The 18,117-nt window shown below is 43.1% G+C and overlaps 2 protein-coding genes across 3 annotated transcripts in view; both read right to left on the bottom strand.

Moving 5' to 3' along the window:
• CCDC50 (coiled-coil domain containing 50) overlaps positions 1-18,117 on the bottom strand; it is a 149,231-nt gene that overhangs the window by 71,520 nt on the left and 59,594 nt on the right. The gene's annotated exons all lie outside the window — the stretch shown is intronic.
• OSTN (osteocrin) overlaps positions 1-18,117 on the bottom strand; it is a 44,115-nt gene that overhangs the window by 10,543 nt on the left and 15,455 nt on the right. Inside the window, exon 1 of one of the 2 annotated variants that reach the window (XM_079315067.1) lies at positions 4,696-4,770. The exons of the other annotated variant lie outside the window; for it this stretch is intronic. The gene's annotated coding sequence lies outside the window, so the exon portion shown is untranslated. Of the gene's footprint in view, positions 1-4,695; positions 4,771-18,117 lie in introns of those variants that run through there. 2 annotated transcript variants of the gene reach the window in all.

Raw genomic sequence — 18,117 nt, 5'->3', positions numbered from 1 at the left:
AGGAAAGCAAAATGCTTTACCAAACAGAAACTGTAATGTCTCCAACATCAAACCAAAGGACTTATAAGATATTTTTCTTACAAAGAAAAAAGCAAAACCCAAAATGACATCCTGAAGATAAGTGGGCTGAACAAACCCCAGACAGAATGCAATTCATCACCAAGCTCCAAACCCATTGCCTGTCAAAAATGGTAACAGCCATCATTGTTCTTACCCATTTGAACTGCAATATTTCACATTACTGTGGAGGTTACTCTGCAAGTATAAATCACAAGGGACTTATTTTTCTTACTGGCCTGTTAGCAAGAGAACCGAGGCAAGACATCATGCCTTGCACTGCAATCCTTCACTGCAGCTGCCAGCCTGCACTGATGGCTGTGCTCTGCTTCTGCTGTGACACCAGCATGGGACATGCCCAGGTCACCTGCAAACCTTGTGGCCAAGCCTGGAAACCCCTGAGGTTTAGCCCTGGATGCCACCAAAATGACCTGATGCAGAGCCAAGGCTTGGCTGTCCCTCAGGCACTGGGGAGTGTTGCTGGATGCTGCTGGGAACCAGGGAAAAGCAGCCTTGAAGCCTTGGGCTTCTCAGCCTGCTAAGGACAAGAAGATATAACAATCATTAAACACCTGCAGGGTCCCTGAGAGATGTGATTTTTGCATAAAATATGTTTTCAAAGAGGTGTTGCCTTCCTGGACCAATGAGTCTTGAGTGGTGTTTCTTTAAATAAAGCTCTCTCTCTCTTTTGCTTCTCCATTGCACGAGGAGCTATGTTCATTGTCCTTTTCACCACTCTCTTATAGCCCCAAATCCCAGAGGGGGCTCCTGGCAGTGCCTCTGAGCTCCAGTGCTCCTCTCACAGCACTGGGATAGTGCTGGGAAGCCTTCACCACCTGCCAGCCAGGAACATCTGTGGCTGTGCAAATTCCAGCCAGCTGGGGAAACCAGAGCAGTGTTTGCAAGCCAGGTACTGAGCTAATTTGTTATTGCTCCAGCACCACAAAGTAGAGTATTTACTGCTGCTACCTATCCTAATTGAATTGATTAATCAAATGGAGTACTCAAATGGCCTTGCTATGCTCATGGCATGCCCAATGGGAATACACCTTGGCCAAAAAAATTATAATGGATTATTTTCTTGCCAAAAGAACAAATTAAAAACGGTTTGTATGATGCTCTAAGAAGTCTGCTCTTTCTGGAACAAATTTACCTTACTTTTAAAAGTTGCAAAAGGTATTCTCTCATGACTTGTATCACCACAAAGCCAAAAATAATATCCCTACCACTAGTCCTAGCAATTTCAGAACTGCTGAAGGATCCTGCCTTTCTCAGGTGCAATCTTGTGGTTATGTAAATGTCAAGGAAAAGGAATAAAAATCAAAATGAATCCCATCCTCAGAAAAAAAACAAAAAAAAAAGCAGAGCTCAAAAATAGGTTAGAGTGTTGTTTTTGTTCTCATCCCACAGACGAGAAATGGAGCATTTCTCACATACTGCTTTCTGAAAGATTCTGAAGCCACACATTGGAACATGGGACTTTTGTGACAAAATGAAATGTAAGCTGCCAGTGTCAGGCTCTTTATGTTATTAATAATGTGTTTTCTGGAGTAGGAATAGATTTTTTAAACAATGCCATATATTTTTTTATACATGGTACAGATACTGACAACTTCTACAATGTGTATTTCCTTCTATTTTCAGTTTCCTGACTACATAGATAAATAGAGACAGGTAGGCTTCATCTAGTGGAACCAGAGAGAACTTGGAATTCATAAACTTATGCAAGAGGCCTATGATTAGTTATTTTGAGATAACTAGGTTTTTTTGTGCCCCAAAAGAAAATTTTTGTCAGACGGTATTTCAAGGCCAAGCATGTTCCACTTCCTGAATTTCCTTCAAGGTTTCCCAAGCTAGTCAAGATTGGTCAATTGATTTCCAAAGTCTTCATTTCAATAATTGCATTCCCTGTAACATGATTTCCAGTGCTCAGTCCTGGCATGTTCTCATATCACCAGTTAGTCACCTTTGCCTGTTTGCCAGCTGTGCTTTGGCTCAGAAGATGCTCGAGCCCACAGCTGTTCCTGCCACTGGTACTCAGATAAAAGAGAGTTTTATGTCATGTTTTCAGTCATGGTTTGGTCCCTGGAGGGCTCACCTGGACCCTGCCCACACAGGACACAACATCTGTAGGAGCAGCACTCGCATCATGGGAAACAGGGTGGAAAGGTGACCCTTAATTCCCATGAGAGTTCAAAAAGTGAACACAGCCCTGCCAGAGCGCCTTTGCTGAACAGACACAAGCATGATTCAGGAACAAATTAACTGACAGAGGTGGGCAAAGACTTGTGAAAGATAGTCAGTCATGGTTCTCATCTCTTCTTTTGAAAATAGGGCATGAAACCAAATGCTTGTACAGAGCAAGTGAGGACAATTTTCTTTAGAATGAGCTGGAAGGACACAGGTTGGGCATCTTGCAAAGCTGGCTACACTTTTACACTATTACACAGTGTAATAAATCCATTTTTAGCAACAGATTTCAAAAATTAAAAACCTCAAACTCACATATATACCATAAAAGTAAGAGACCATGAAGCAACAGATAAACAGAAGTGATGAAGCCCATCTAGAAGCTGAGGGGCTCTTAAAAAAGAAGGATACTATAAAAAATGATCTCTTACTGGGAAAAAAACTATTTGCACCTTTCCTCAAAAGATAATTGAGTGAGCTGCAGTATTCCTGGTATATACCATGGAAAACAAAATTATTAGACTATTCTTCATTGCCAACAAACTCTCAACCCTACACTATTTATATATGTACTGGCTAAATATGCCAACTTTTCTTAACATTTCTAACAACTTGGCATTCAGCTTTTTTTCTTCTTTACCACAAGAGCCAAAAGCTTCTCATTGTTAGGGTGCCATCTTCAGCATTTGAATAAAAAATAAGAAACCATTCCATCAAGAATAATCAAGAAATAGATTGTGGTTTTCTATATCAGAAAAATAATTTTCTTTCCTGACAGCATTGCAGTGATAAGTAGATCTTCACACCATGTATAAAGAGCATATTAGCAAAATAGGTTATCAATATAAAAACAGACCATTTAAAGTATTATAAAATATCCCTCAAGTTTTTAAGAGACAAGAATGGCATTGGAATTTCTTAACAAGATTCAAATACTGATACTGATTTACTGGACAAACACTTAAACATTCTGATCAAGGGTATTATTTGAAGAAGAAAATCTTGGGGGAGATGCATTGCAAATGTAAATTAGAGTAACCTGTATCTCTGAGTTAAGTAAGAAGAAAAGGAAAGCTGCAAGCACTTGCAATCTTGTCAGGGTATAAAAACAGAGCTCTTACAACTGTTGTATGTTTTAACTGGCTATTCAAAAAGCCCAGAAAAGCACTTGCCATTCAAAGAGTGAAAACAAAGTCCTAATCTGCTGAAATCAGATTGGCAGGTATTTATAACTGATGAAGAATGCCTGGTCCAGTTAGATATATTTTTCAGCTTTGCCATCATTTACACTATAGATTTGCTTGGTTTGAGCTGAGAGTTTTTGCCTGTTATTCCTCATAACATTCAAAGTATTTTACAAGAAAAGTAGGTTCAGCTACATTTTGAATGCAGGTGAGCAGATACAGGTAAATGCAATAACTTTCCTGAGCTGAGCAATGGGCAGAGGCACAAAATGTCCTCTCAGCTGCTCAGCCTTCAGCTCTGCATTACCCATGAGAGAGCAATCATTTCAAATTGAAAAACCAAGTAAGGAAAGCTAAGGGCACTGCATGCTAGTTCTTAAAAAATTAGTGGATTCTGAACTTTACTGTAGCCTCTGGACATCTAAACCAAACGTCATTTGCATGTATTTACTTGTACAGCTTCAGTTTGGGAGAAAAAAAAAAAACCAACAGTGAAATAGTTTTGAACTCAGAATGGAGAAATTAACATGACTATCACAGAATCAGTCTGCCTTCACTTACAGGGGTACACAACTGAACTTGTCAGACCACTGGATAATGATAATTACTCTGTTAGTGCAGGAATGTTTCTGCAGTTATTCTATTATTGCAGGAATGCAGCAGAATCTGGCTCAACAATTGTCTAATATGGAATATAGTAGAACCCTTTTGCAGATCCATAAATTAAAGACTTTTATAATTTATCTCATGTTTTCCAATATGTTAGATGCAGCAGACTTGTCTACCAAATATGATATTTAGTAATGCAAAAGAATTATCCTGTCACAGTACTTCAGCTTAAAATAAGCATTTGACAATAACTTACACAAAGGAAAATCCATAACAATATAAACAGACAGCAGTTTACTGCAAAGCACTGCAAGAGCATAAAAGTAATTTGTCACTGTTGTAAAATGCACTGACCCATTCTGTTTAAATATTGGCTGATTAACTGAAGGAAATAAGTTTCCACTGAATATTTGTAGCTCTGTTTTACTACCAAAACTCCTAGATGATAGGCACCTTATTATCTTAATTCCAAACTGGAAAAATTAGTCCTGCTTTTCCCATCAGATCTGGGCATCTTTATAACTTTAGCATATCTATTAATAAAAAAATTGAAGAAAACATTGAAAAGAGAAAAACACAGAAGGGAAGAAAGCTTCTGTAAAGAGAGCAGAAGACACAAAACATCCCAAACACATTCTGCCCTCACTCCTCTTACCTTGCATTGGATGCAAGCAATTCCAACCTTAATGTCCTGCTATGCTCTTCCTCCTAACTTATCCTTAATGCTCAGCTTTCTTTCAGAGTTTTTATAGTCCCTGGTGTAGGCTACAAACTCCAATCCCTGCCTTTGCTTTCTCTTACATCATTTCTAAAGATTTTCCACTGATTCTTGCCCTAAACCTTTCTCTGTCTTGCCCTCTCACACACATACTTGCCATTTCTTATATTTATTGCTGTGATCAAAATGATTAGGTTATAATTAAAGGTCTAGGGGTTTGGTCTGGGTTTTTTTTTTTTCTTTTTTAAATTTAATTTTATGATTCAAACAGTCATGGGAGTAGAAAGATTTTCAGCAGCATCACTGTTCTTTTAAACTCTCAATTTGTAAACTGCAGTATAGAAACATGATGTCCTGAGTTATTACTGAGGTGTTTTTTAAAAAAACTTTGTTTCTTGGGGTTATCAGAAGGATTATATTAGCTTCAGAAAGAAATTAGTGTGTTTTTAGTAGACCAAACACCACTGCAAGCTAAGCATTAGAAAAGGAGTGTGCTTTGTAAAGCAAGTGACAAGAACTTGAATCTTCCAGACACTTCATTTCTGTTATTGAAATATTAAATTATTGAATTGCAAAGCATGAGCTGTGGAGGTGCCTATCTTTCCTAGGCAGTACCAGAGGACTTATTTCTTTCCCTGTTTGCCTCCCTAGAATAAGTCTATCTTCTTTTTTGCCCCTCTTTTAAAAATCTCAGGTTTTAATAGATTCATTTTAGACCTGTTTTGCAGATTCCTTAAGAGTTAATTCACAGTAATTTTATCCCCTAAATAGACAGGCACAGTGCTTTCAAAGTAGTTTTTACTCTGACTTGCCAAAAGCTGTTCCTACCAGCCATGGACAGTAAAAGGAAATTTGCAGCATGTGGGAAAAAATTGCCAGTCAGGAAGCAAACTCTGATTTCATTTGTCTTGATCAACGTGATTAGAGAAAAATAAGAGTTTAGTCACATTGAGGCAAGGCAAGGACTTCTGCCCCATCCCTGGAGATGTTCCAGGCTGGATGGGCTCTGGCATCCTGCTCTAGGGGAAGGTGTCCCTGCACACAGCAGGGCTGGCACTGGGTGATCTTTAACCCAGTTAAACCAACCCAAGGCGTTCTGTGTCTCTGCAGCATCTCTCAGTGTACTGGGATATGGGAATGAGGTCTGGAGCAGAAATTTCTGCAGGAATACTGCAGGAGTACACAAATGTGCTGGCCACAGGAGCAGCCACAGCAGTGCTGGGCAGGTTGAGACTGCACTGCAGGCTACACAGCAGGGATGGCATCTGCAGAGCTCCAAATGGGCTCTGTGGGTACTGGGGGAGCAAGAGAATGTAAAGAGCAGGGCCAAACACCACAGACTGCAGAAACACAGTGAAAGTGGTGCTGCACAAGGAGAACTGGACTGAGGTCCATTTTACTGCACTTAGGTGGTGGTTTGCTGCTGGAACTCCAAGGACACAGCAGCACTTGACTGATGTGTCTAAAACAAGCAAGCAAGATCTCAGGAAAAAACAAACAAACAAACAAAAAATAACAGCAATCTAACAACGAGGTATTATTATTAGTTTTTGGGGTACCTTAGTGACATATGACCACAAGGTGCTGCTGACCAGCTACTGCAGTTCCAGGCACTTCGTTTCTTCTTTTTCCTTCTGTTGGAAAGACACAAGGTGGCACTCACAGGCATTTTCTCCTCTTGGGAGCTTTTACAGGTCCTGTCTTAAGGTCCTCAAGCAGAACCTGTGCAGGACTCCATTCTGCCACCATGCCTGGTGTTGATGTGGGGAAGGGACCTGGGCTGTGGCACTGTAAGCTGAGGACAGAGAGCTGAGTGCTGGCAGTTTCAGTGTTTCACAACACAGGGAAATTCTGGAGAGCAGCTGAGACTCAGCCATCCACATCTCAGCACCTCACGAGAGTGAGGGACAGTGGGGAGGACTGCAGAAAAAACAGCAGCAGAAGTGCAGCTGTAGTGTCACCTCCTTTGGCTCCAAGAGGATGCATAAGAGCTGGCACTAAAATTTTCTTTTGTGCTCTCCATGGATCAGTGATGCTATAAACAAAGCTTCAGCCACTTTTGTCCTACCTATTGGTTTTACTCTGAAGTTGAGGCTCTTCTTTTAAGAAAAGTTATTTTCTGTTTCACAATTTATAACTGTATCCTTCCTACAAAATCTAAAAGATTTCACAAATGGTTGCTGATACAGACAATTATCATCAACTCTGACGAGGAGATGTGAAACTCAGATCTGGGAAATTTGTCATCTTCACAGTCTGCTTTTTAACCTTTACCAACACACATGGGGATTTTCTCTCTGGGGAAAAAGAAATCCCAACAAACCAACCAACAAACAAAGAAAGCAAATAAGCAAACAAACAAACCAAAATGAGAAATACTACTAATAAAAATGAATAGTGTTACAGTGTTAATATTTCATTTCCTGCTCTAAACTGACTTTGATTTATTAACACCTTTTTGACACCTTCTAGTGAAGACTGCCAAAGAAGCTCCCCAGAAAATGAAAAAGTTATATGTGGTTACTCTGCTGGCAGAGCATCTAAGGAACAGATATCCTCAGCAACACTGTGGGTTAATTATACTTACAATAAAATTAAGATAGGGCAACCAAGAGTTTGGAAGGAATCTTTGTTGTCATAAATGTGAATGAATAAACAAATACAACGTGATTTTTCTCAACTAGGAAGACAAAAAAAAAAAGAAAAAAAAAAGAAAAAAGAAAAAAAAGAAAATTGGAGGTGGTAAAGACAACAGGCATGAAGATCTTTTTGTTACCAACCAAGAGAAACACAAACTCACCTCCCTGCTGCCTTCATGGTCCCACAAAAATTTCCATAAATCTTTCAACACAGGTTTGCAAATCAGTTGAGCTGGCTGTTCTCCTTAAGCAGACAAGTTCTGATTCAGGAGTTAGCAGGGGTTCAGTTGTGTAAGAATTGAGCAATCTTGTTCTTCAGCACCCTGTGGAACCTATACTTGGGGTTGTCAGACCTTGTCTGTAAAGGCTTAGGAATGGCACATGAATACACCATGCTTGATATTTTTGCATTTTTAGTCCTTCCCTTCTCCCACTAAAACATGCAGCAGTGCTGTCACATCCTGTGATCCAAGCCACAGGAGCTGCCTGGTTCTGTCACTAAAGTGTCCCATGGGAACTTCACCCTCCAGTCTCCTCAAAGTGTGGAACCCTTTCCTGACAATTTATTTTTACTTCTTGAGACAATAAACTCTTCTGATAAAATTGGCCCAATTCTGAACACCAGTCTGAAAGAGGAATAGCATTCCACCAGATAAATCAAAACACTGCATTTTACAGCTATATTGTTGGTACAGGGAGAACATCCAACTTTACTTTTGTTGCATTTACATTCATATCTCATCTGAAGAATGGGAAACATTTAAAAATAACCACCCCAGATTTTTAGTCCATACAAAAGAGAATTTCAGAAACCAAGCTAATTCCCACGTATTTGCATGTAGATACACAGAGTCAGAGAGGAGATGACTCACTGTAGGACAGCCCATGGAAAAGAGACCCTATATTTATTAACAATGTGCATGAATGTTTTCCAATAAAAGGTACATTCTACCTTGAAAGGAAAACCTATGTTAAAACAGCTATTTTTAAATCTGCAAACTATCAAAGTAGGTTTTGATATGTCACTTGCATTTAAGATGAATCCTTGCAACTAGATAGAGTTGGGGAAACAAAACCACAAAATGAAGGTAGAAAATAGCACTAAAGACAGTAACATTCTTTAGGAATGCAGTTTCTATATATGTACTTTTAAAAAGCCCTTTGTGCTGGAATTATGTGCATGCAATAGGTGCTGGGTCATGATACATATGAATCCATAAAAAGCTCTCAAAAAACAAAGCACAAGTCCCAAAAAGGACAGCTTCTTGAGAGGCAAGGCATGCTCTGATGCAGAAGGTTGTGTTTGGACATAAAAGATGTTTTATCTCTGGTGCCCATGCCATTGGCTCCCAGCCCAAGATGGACGTGAGGAGTGAAGATGGCCAAGAAAAGCACAGGACCTTTTGTGCTATGGACACAGTGGTCCATGAGCTAATGGGCAAGGGGTAACAAAAACACACAGATGCCTCAACGTACCAAGCAAATGGTAATAGTTCTGGGCCAGTGTCAGCCTGGTCCTGACTCAACTGGCAACACAGAAGTGAAAATGAGTAGATTGTTTCCATCCCCTCTAACTACGCTCCTTGGAGCCAATGCTAAGTATAAAGATAACAAACTGGGAACCAGCCCCATCTTTCTGTGCTAGGAGGGAAGAGTGCTGATGTTTCCACACTGCCTGCCTTGTCAAAGATGTGCTGATGGCTCCTGCCCCTGAAGCAAACTCTTTGTGGCCCAGGAGCCCTGGTGACCCAGCAGACGAAGCACAGAACAGTGACATGTGCACCTCGGGTGCAGAGCACACATTTCAGCTCCAGAGCCAGGTACCAATGTGGCCATGCAGCACATGTGCAGCACAGCTCCAATTTAGATATGCCCAAAGAAGAAAAAATGCGTCTGCCCTGAAACTGTCCTCACCTCACACTATATCTCAAACAACTTTCATCATTTTTTTGCAGAACTGAGAAGTATGGTGGAGTTTTGTTAATTGGCACCAGGACATAAGATGCAGAAGAAGTAAAGAAAGAAGCTAATCAGCAAAATGATGACAACAGACTGGAGGAAAAGAGGAAGGATTGGAAGAATGGTTATTCTTCAGTGAGATGCAGAGGTGTGGAAGCTGGGCAGAGCCACGTAGACCCCTTACAGCATCACAAGATGCTGCAGGAAATCTCACCACCCATCTCCTACCTGACATCCAGGTAAAGGAAGTCATGTGGAAGGTGGGGCTGGGAAGCAGTTTCTCTATGGAAATAATTCTTGCACCAAAGGCACAGCAGGAATGTTCTGTGCAGGAATCCAAACAGAGCATGCTGTTAGTGCAAACTCGGGGGTTCAGAGCAATTTGATGTTTTCCCTGCTTTGCTCTAGTATAAATGTGCTTGTGGATTGGTTCTTTCAAGGGAACCAGCAAACACAGGAAAGAGCAAACCAGTGCTGTTACAGAAATGAAGGGTCTGGTATTTCTAAGCATTAACTATCTCACAACAGTTTGTAAATTCGTTCTAACACTCGAGCCAAATTCTGGTACATTACTTGTCCACTTCAACTCCTCTATGAGTTCAGCTGGACAGAGACCTGTCTCTGCTAGACTCTGGGCCGGGTGGGGCTGGGCTGGGCTGGGCTGGGCTGGATTGGGTTGGGTTGAGCCAGGCTGGGTGGGGCAGGACTGCGCTGGGCTGGGCTGGGCTGGGTTGAGCCGGATGGGGCTGGGCTGGGCTGGGTTGATCTGGGTCGGGCAGGGTGGGGCAGGGCTGGGCTGGGCTGGGTGGGGCAGGGTGGGGCAGGGCTGGGCTGGGCTGGGTGGGGCAGGGCTGGGTGGGGCAGGGCTGGGTGGGGCAGGGCTGGGCGGGGCAGGGCTGGGTGGGGCAGGGCTGGGCTGGGTGGGGCAGGGTGGGGCAGGGCAGGGCTGGGCTGGGCTGGGTTGAGCCAGGCTTGCTGCAATCGCTGCCCACAGCCCGAGCACTGCTGCAAGGAGCTGGATGCTTTGAACAGATCCATGTGTGATAAGGGCACAAAGAACTGAGTGCCCCTTCCCACCTCCTCCTTTATTCCTTCCTCTCCACCTTCTCACCCAGCCGGCAGCATTTAGCCTTTGTGCATTTTGCAGTTGTGCCACTGCAAAGGAGTGAAAAATGCAGAATGACAGAGAGCTGTAAGACACAACTACAATAACAAGCAGTAAAAGTAACTGCCAGACTAAACTCTTGTTGCAGCTTATTTTTTTTTCTCAAGCAATGTGTATACATTGAAGCAGTGGCAGAGCTGCAGGCATTCATTGTACCACATGAGCTGGATTTGCTGGTATGAGAAAAGCAGCAAGCCCTTCTGTACAACTACACACTTCCTTGACTGGAATAGCTTGGAAGTTTTAAAGAGAAGAATACAAAGAGTGATGAATAATATGTGACCCTCACGTAATCAAGTGATGAATGTACTGTTCCTGGTGTGCAAAGACCCTCTTTGATTAGCTGAGTATCTAAGGAGAAACTGCTCTGTACAGAGACTTAACACAGGATCCTGGGGGCAGGAATAACACATGGCTAGATTTCCCCAGACACATCCTTCCTCCTTTTTTCCAGCTGGAAATTCTGCCTAGTTGGAATTCAGCAATCTTTTACATTTTCTTCTGACAGGCTGGCTGGATGAGCTGGTTTGCCAGCATATGGAGGGATTCTGCAGGTAACCATGCATATGCACACACCACCTGTGCACGTGCAGCCTGATCATAGACTTCTGTTGGCAATATTTAATCCAAATAGAGCAGATGCCCAGGATCCAGTAACCATTTAATTTCAAACATTACCCTGGGGTTCAGGAGAGCTGTGTTCTGTTACAGAGTCATAGCATAATGGAGCTTGGCAGGGACCTCTGGAGACTGATTAGTCCAACACCCCTCCTCAAAGCAGGGTCAGGAAAAGCAACTTTGCCAGTGCTCTCCACAACCTCTGGGCAGCCTGTTCATTCTTCAGTCACGGCAACAGTAAAAAAAAAAAAAAATATTTTGTTTAAATGGAATTTCTTGTACTCAGTTTGTGCCCTTTGCCCCTTTTAGTTCACATCACTGAAAATATTCTGGCTCTGTCTTTTCCTCCCCCAGTGTTTATATGCATTGGTAAGATCACCTCTGCTATACAACATCAGCTCTCTCACCCTCTGCTCACATATGACAAATGCTCCAAGATTTGGCCCTCCCAGTATGCCCACATCTCTTTTATACTGGGAAGCCCAGCACACCCCAGGTGTGCACACACTCACCCAGCCCAGGGTGCTCTGGGTTCCTTCATGGGTTTTTCTATCCCTTTCAAAGCTATTGTGTCCAAGCCCTCTGAAAATAAACAATGATTGATAGATTTTCACAATACCTTCAAGGGGCAAAGAAGCACAATGACCCCCTGCCAGATTTCAAAGCCCAGCTCCAGAAGTGCAGGTTTGCCTCATTTCCTCAGCAGAACTCTTGCCCTGGTCACACACAGCAGAAATCAGGCTCGTGCCATGCAGCAGCAAGTCTCTGGAAATACAGGCACTGCTGCTGGCATTTTAACAGCTGCATAAATCACCAGGGGTTCATGTGAGCTGTGTAATCCTCTGGGCTCCAGTTACTCACACCAAGCTGGGCCATGTCCAGAACACACTCACTGCCCTCCCTGCAACGTGGCAAAAAACAAATGTCCTGTTTGGTGCCTCTCCCTACCTGTCCCTTGTCCTCAACTCTAGAGGAGACCTCCACATCTTACACTGGGACCTTAAAGAGGGGACAAACCCACCTCCCTTGGACTTGCTTGGCTCATTAATCCCAGGTGTGAATCCACAGAACTGTGTGTGGAAGGCAGTTTGCCCTCTGCCTCCCCAAGGGCAGACACACTGCATTTGTGCTTACTTTACAATTACACTTGGAACCATGGAGCAGGAATATAATAGAGTTTCTTATGTAACCATATATTTATTTTGATTATGTGTGGCTTCAAGACAAATCTAAAATGGTGCTGGACCATGCTGCTGCCCTCAAAAGAAGTTTGTCAGCAGAGTAACAATAATGTTCTGCTCCTGAAAATGATGTGCTGGGCTTTATGGTCAGCTTTTAGGTTTGAATGCTTTTTTTCCACTTTGATATTTGAGCCCTCCCCGCAAAGCAATTCCTTGGAGTGTGTACACAGCTCTCCAAGCAATGTCATGGGAGGACAGAGACAAAGCACAAAAAAAATGCTGACAGCGTCTGAAAATTATTTGCAATCTCAGCTGCAGGAGCTCAGTCACATTTACACAGTAATTTATATACTAAGGATGGTTTTCCTGATGTTCCTCTAGAAATTTCCTTTGGAATGATTAGGTATCCAAAATACATTTGGAACTAACCAGCTAGAGGAGTGAGATGGAGCAGATAATACTGACTAAGCACCCCCATCCCTGTCTCACAGCCCCAAATCAAACACATTGCCACCAAGAACACAACTGCAGTGACCATCAGAGAGGATTTGGGGCTGGGCTACTGAACTAAATCATGCAACACAAGCTGGGATGCTGCACCATCAGAGGATCCTTCTGGGATCTGAAGCATCTACACTTGCCACAGTCCAGCCTTGCCACAGCAAAGTCTGGTTGTCCTTGAGAAAAAAATGGCATTGGGAGAGTATGGAAGCTTTGAACATCAGATGTGCTTAAGGTAAACATAGAAGTGGCTGATCTTTTTTGCAAAATATGCAATAAAACAACGGATAATAAAAGTATATGATAAATAACACAAGGAGCATATTAAACCCAAAAAAAAAACCAAAACAAAAAGTGAGTTGGGCTACTAAGGCTGTTACTGAGAGAGTAACAGACCTGGCACAGCCACAGCTACCTCCTCTCTGCTCATCCCATGGGGCAGAAACCCTGCCCTGGGTGGTGCCATGTCTGGCTGCACACAGACATTCCTGGGCACACAGCAATCCCACTGCTGTCAGTCCTGCTCTCCAAAATGCTCAGAGAGCTCCAATGCTCTCAGGAGCAGGGAGTACCTGATTTGTGGAGAGATGAATTTCATTCTCAGTAGACCAAATAAACAACCAACAGGCAGAAAAACCAGCCAGCTGCTAGCCATCCCTGGCTCTTCCCAGCCCAGCCAAGGGACTGGCTTCTATTCTGGCGTGTTATAAGTGGAGTAACTGCTCTCAAGTCAGTAGTTTGATAGCAGAGGATGCTGTCATTGCACTGAGGTCAGCAGAGGCACTGTGACTGACGCCTGTACAAACAAAGTCAGAGCCTGGCTGCACAGTCTGAATGGAGAAAAAGTCAGACCCTTTTCTTCAAGGCATTTATCACACACAAGTTGGAGCACCTCAATCTTGTCCTTCTTCCATCTCCTTTTCCACCTGGTTCTGTAAGTTCCTTGGACCAAAAGGGATTTTCCCCTGCCCTGCATCTCAGGCAGGTCCCTCACTCTCCTGCCACACTCGATGTGACCAGTGTCACCCAGAGGAGCAGCCAGGGTGAGTGAACTGAAGCCTCTCCCTCCTCCTGCTGCCTGCCCAGGCTCTGCAGCCTCTGGGCAGCCAGGCACATCATCCAGAGACTCTGCAGGTTGTTTTCTGGGGCCATGGGAAGCACATGCAGCCCCACAGTTAGAGAGGAGAAACCTCAGCCCAGGGCTGACAGTGACTGATGACTGTAGGTGCTGTGAGAATTCACTGCTCCTCACATTACCCAGTGCCAGGGGGTTACAGTGATGCTATTAAAGCACCACAGCAGTTCAAAGATCTGTGTAAACTGAGAGGATAATCACCACACAGGCAGAGCAGAAGATGTTTGACAGTGACTCTGATTTGTCACATGATTTGATACACTAAAAACACCCATATTGTGTTTTTATGTCCATGACAATTGCTTTTCCTGCAGCAGACAATGATTTGTAAAATGACTTTACTTATTCCCAAACCACTCAAAATTTTGCAAATTGTTTTTTATGAATTACAAGTGGTTTAGAAATAACCTTGGCTTGGGAAATGGCTCTGCTATGGAGCTTTTGCTGCCATGACAGCCAGCTGGGAGAAGACAGTTATTTCTATTACTCTATTTTTTACATTAATATCTCTTTTAGAGCAAAACAGCAGCAGAAGCAATATTATTTCTGTTGTATGCTCTGAAATAGGACTGGTTCCTAGGAAGGAACCAGTTATTATCATCCCATCATAGACATCCCTGGTCATTTCATATGGCAATATATCCACTGTCTTCCCAGTCCCAGGCCCTGAGATCACTGTGGGGGTACAGAGGCAACTCCTTTTCTCCTCTGTACTGGGTACAGCCATCAGAAACACAGACCCCAACAGACAGCCTCGTGTGGACAAAACTCTGCAGCCCAATATCATAGAAGTGGGCCTTAAAGGTGATGTAATTCTGAGAAGGGCAGAGAAAAGGGAAAACCCATCTGTGCCAGGGCTCAAATCTCAGCTTTTCAGTTATGAGCTGAACATGCTGATGGATTGCACCACAGAGACTCCCTACTTACAACTATTCTCGTAATAAAAATAGCTTTCCAACCTAAAATAAAACTACTTTCAGAGAAACATTGATTCCAAGTAGCAGAAATATCATGTACACCAAGATGGCTTTTATCATGACATTAACAAAGGTTTAAAGCAAGGCCAGGAGTTCTCCTTTCCCAGAGACCCACCAGCAGCTTCCCCATCTGCAAACCAGCTCAGACTGAAACTATGGCACCTCACACAATCACATCCCACATTGCCAAAGCTCTTGTTCCTGTAGCAATGACACAAATTTGGTGTCCTCTGAGCACACTGAGGACTGAAGCACTAATATGCCTCAATCATTTCACATTTCAGGAGATCTAATGTTCAGTCTTAAAGATTCCCAAAAAATTAAATAAGTGATTCAGTGGATCACTTAAAATTTTAAAATATTTATCATTAAAAGAAAAATCCAACATCTTACTGAGGGGGGAGCAGAAAGAGGGGAAGGGAAAAAGGAAACAAATGAGGAGAGGCACCAAACTGTATTCCAAGTACAGTGGAAAATGCAGGTCAGTGCCAGCAGCCTAATAACCCAAATTCTCTTTCTATGCACTGATCTCTTCTGAGTAAAGGAAAGAATTTAAAGGCACATAAATGATAACTGTACATATTCTGGAAGCAAAGCTAAAAGTGCTGCCAGGAAAAATCATCCTTCTCCATAAAGAGCCATTAACACATTCCCTTCTCCTTCCTCCAGGACAGCAGAGGTCACACCTGCTCTGGAGGTAGGGGGAGGGAATGTTCCTAACCTGCCACACACAGACAGTGCTCAGCACAGCAGAAGGGTGAGCACCAAGTCTGAGTGGCAGAGATGGATTTCAGGGCTGGCAGGACCTTGCTGGGAAAGCCCCAGGGCAGGCTGAGCACTGGCAGCCAGGCAGGCACTGCAGCTTTCTGGAGAGTCAGGAGTGGAACCAGCACTGCTCCTCCAGGAGTCCTCAGCAGAACAGGGCCCCTTCCCCTCCCTCTTGTCTTGAATCACAATACCTGCTCTGGGTACTGCCCTCCAAAGAGCTGGCAACTAAGAAAATTGTCCTAAATGCTTTTTTTTTTAAATTACAAGTGTCATCCCTTTTACATGCTCCAGATGGCTGTAATAGCAACAATAATTCACCAAAATACTAGCATCTAGAGCCACCAATAGCATAATTCTGTACAGGGTTTTATTTTCACTTGTTCTTCATGCAGCTAACTGCCCACACACATTTCTACATTATATTTCTCCATTCATGCTGTTCAACACCCTCCCTTGGCCTCAGTGAAATGGTGGTCTCACTCATTTTGCACACTCACTTCATACCAGCTTTGTTTTGATACATTTTCTGGCCAGTTTACACATTGATTGGGACCAATTTGCACAAAGAAGATTACAAAATCTGCCCCCAATATTTCCATTGGAGGATATTATTGCCTACCCCAACTTTGCTTTTGGCCTATCTGCCACAGTTGTTGCAGGGTTGAGGTAGTGTCAGTACTATGAGCAATGAACTAAATGTTCTTTAGAGGAGATAAAAATCCTAAGAAATCTATAAAATGGATGAAGATATTCTAGATGTGCTGCTGTCTGATTAGGAACAGCAAATAATACAGCAACACACACATGACTTCTTCAAGGCAGCAAGAAGAGCAGGTTATTGAAAGGCCACTGCACTTGTATAGGAGAGATCCTGCAATACAGAATAGAAAAGGCTCATTGGCCCAAGAAGACAACACTTCTTTGGAAACATGCTTTCTGCAAAACATCCCATAGCAGACACACAGCTCTGTGATCAACAACAGGTCTTAGTCTATGTTATTCATTCTTCCTTCTCTTGTTTATCTCTGAGAAAAGTCCCCATCTTGGGAAAGATCCGAGCTGGAGCTGAGAAAGCCAACAGCCTGGGAAAGATCTGAGCTGGATTTTTCCCTGAGCCTTCAGCAGTGTCCATGTGGAAGAGGGAGGTATATGGCTCAACAAAAACAATGAAGCAGGACATGGTGCCCAGTTAAGCCACCCTGGTTAGTCTGCCAGGAGCACAGCCCTTAACACCATGCAAAACCTTCTGCACTGCAGCTTAGCCTGACACTCTCCCTGTCACTGGCCCCAGACTGCTCACTTGGCTGGCTGCTGCTGGCATGGACTGGGGGAAATCATAACCACTGAAATTACCTTAAAATGCATTTGGGGGTGTTCAGGAGGGGTACCCCGAGTGCCCCTGTGAGTGACAATCCCCTGTGTGGCTCAGAGGGATCACTGCCAGGAGAGGCTTGGGCAGGAACAGTGAGGAGATCCTGCTGGATAGGGTGAGGGACACACAAGGACACAAGTACAAGGTGAAGAATAAACTAGCAAAATAAGTATAAGGTTTCTTGTATCTCACAGTATTATTTTGGTGTTATAGCTCCTCTGTCCTCAGTAGCATTTACTTTGGTGTAACTGAAATGAAAACATGGCTCAGGAGGATTGGAGGACTCCACCAGCTTAAGCAGCTTTCCCTGGGGCACATATGCTGAAAGGGGAAACAAATCACTGTACAGAGCTGCAGAGATTTTCACAATGACTTTAAATCAACTAAACTTGTCAACAGCTGAGATTTTGGGCAACAAACTTGGCTGGAGCTGAGCCAGCCTATGTCAGGCTGGGATCCTGCTCTGAGTTCCTGAACACAGTGCTAGCCCCACCTGTGCTGAGTGTGGCAGGGAAGGTGCTCAGGGGACAGAGGCTGAAATCAAGCCAATAGCTCCAAACAAAAAGCAGATTTGGCTGCAGCTGCAAAAGTAAAGATACACAAAGGAGAGCATTTAACCATCAGCCCTCTTTGGACAAGAGCACCTGGCTAGAAAGGTGAGCTGGGCTCTCACATCTCTGGGAACAAACATCTGCATTTAATGTACACACTTTGCTCCCATTTGAGAGCATTAATCCAGCACAATGAAAACATGAAAAGTCACCAGCTGTGTGCTGATAAAATAAGGCCCTTTGGCTACTTTGGGGATTTTACTAGGTGTGTATAAATAAACATGGAAGACTTCACTGCAGCACTTTAACAAAGTGCTAGAATCCCTTCTGAAATCTTTATGAGGTGAAAATTAGTAAGCAACCTCTGCAAAACCAACTGGCATTTTTCAATTTATGAGGCTTCCCATGCCACAATGTCTATAATTTTACACAAATATTTTAGTTTTAAAACTGTCTCTCTGAGCTATGGTGAGATGAGAAGGTTACTGAGATC

The sequence above is a fragment of the Erithacus rubecula genome (assembly GCF_903797595.1).
Source record: "Erithacus rubecula genome assembly, chromosome: 11".
In the NCBI taxonomy this organism is placed as follows: Eukaryota; Metazoa; Chordata; class Aves; order Passeriformes; family Muscicapidae; genus Erithacus; species Erithacus rubecula.
The sequence above is the reverse complement of the archived record's forward strand: the minus strand, read 5'-3'. Positions and strand labels throughout refer to the sequence as shown.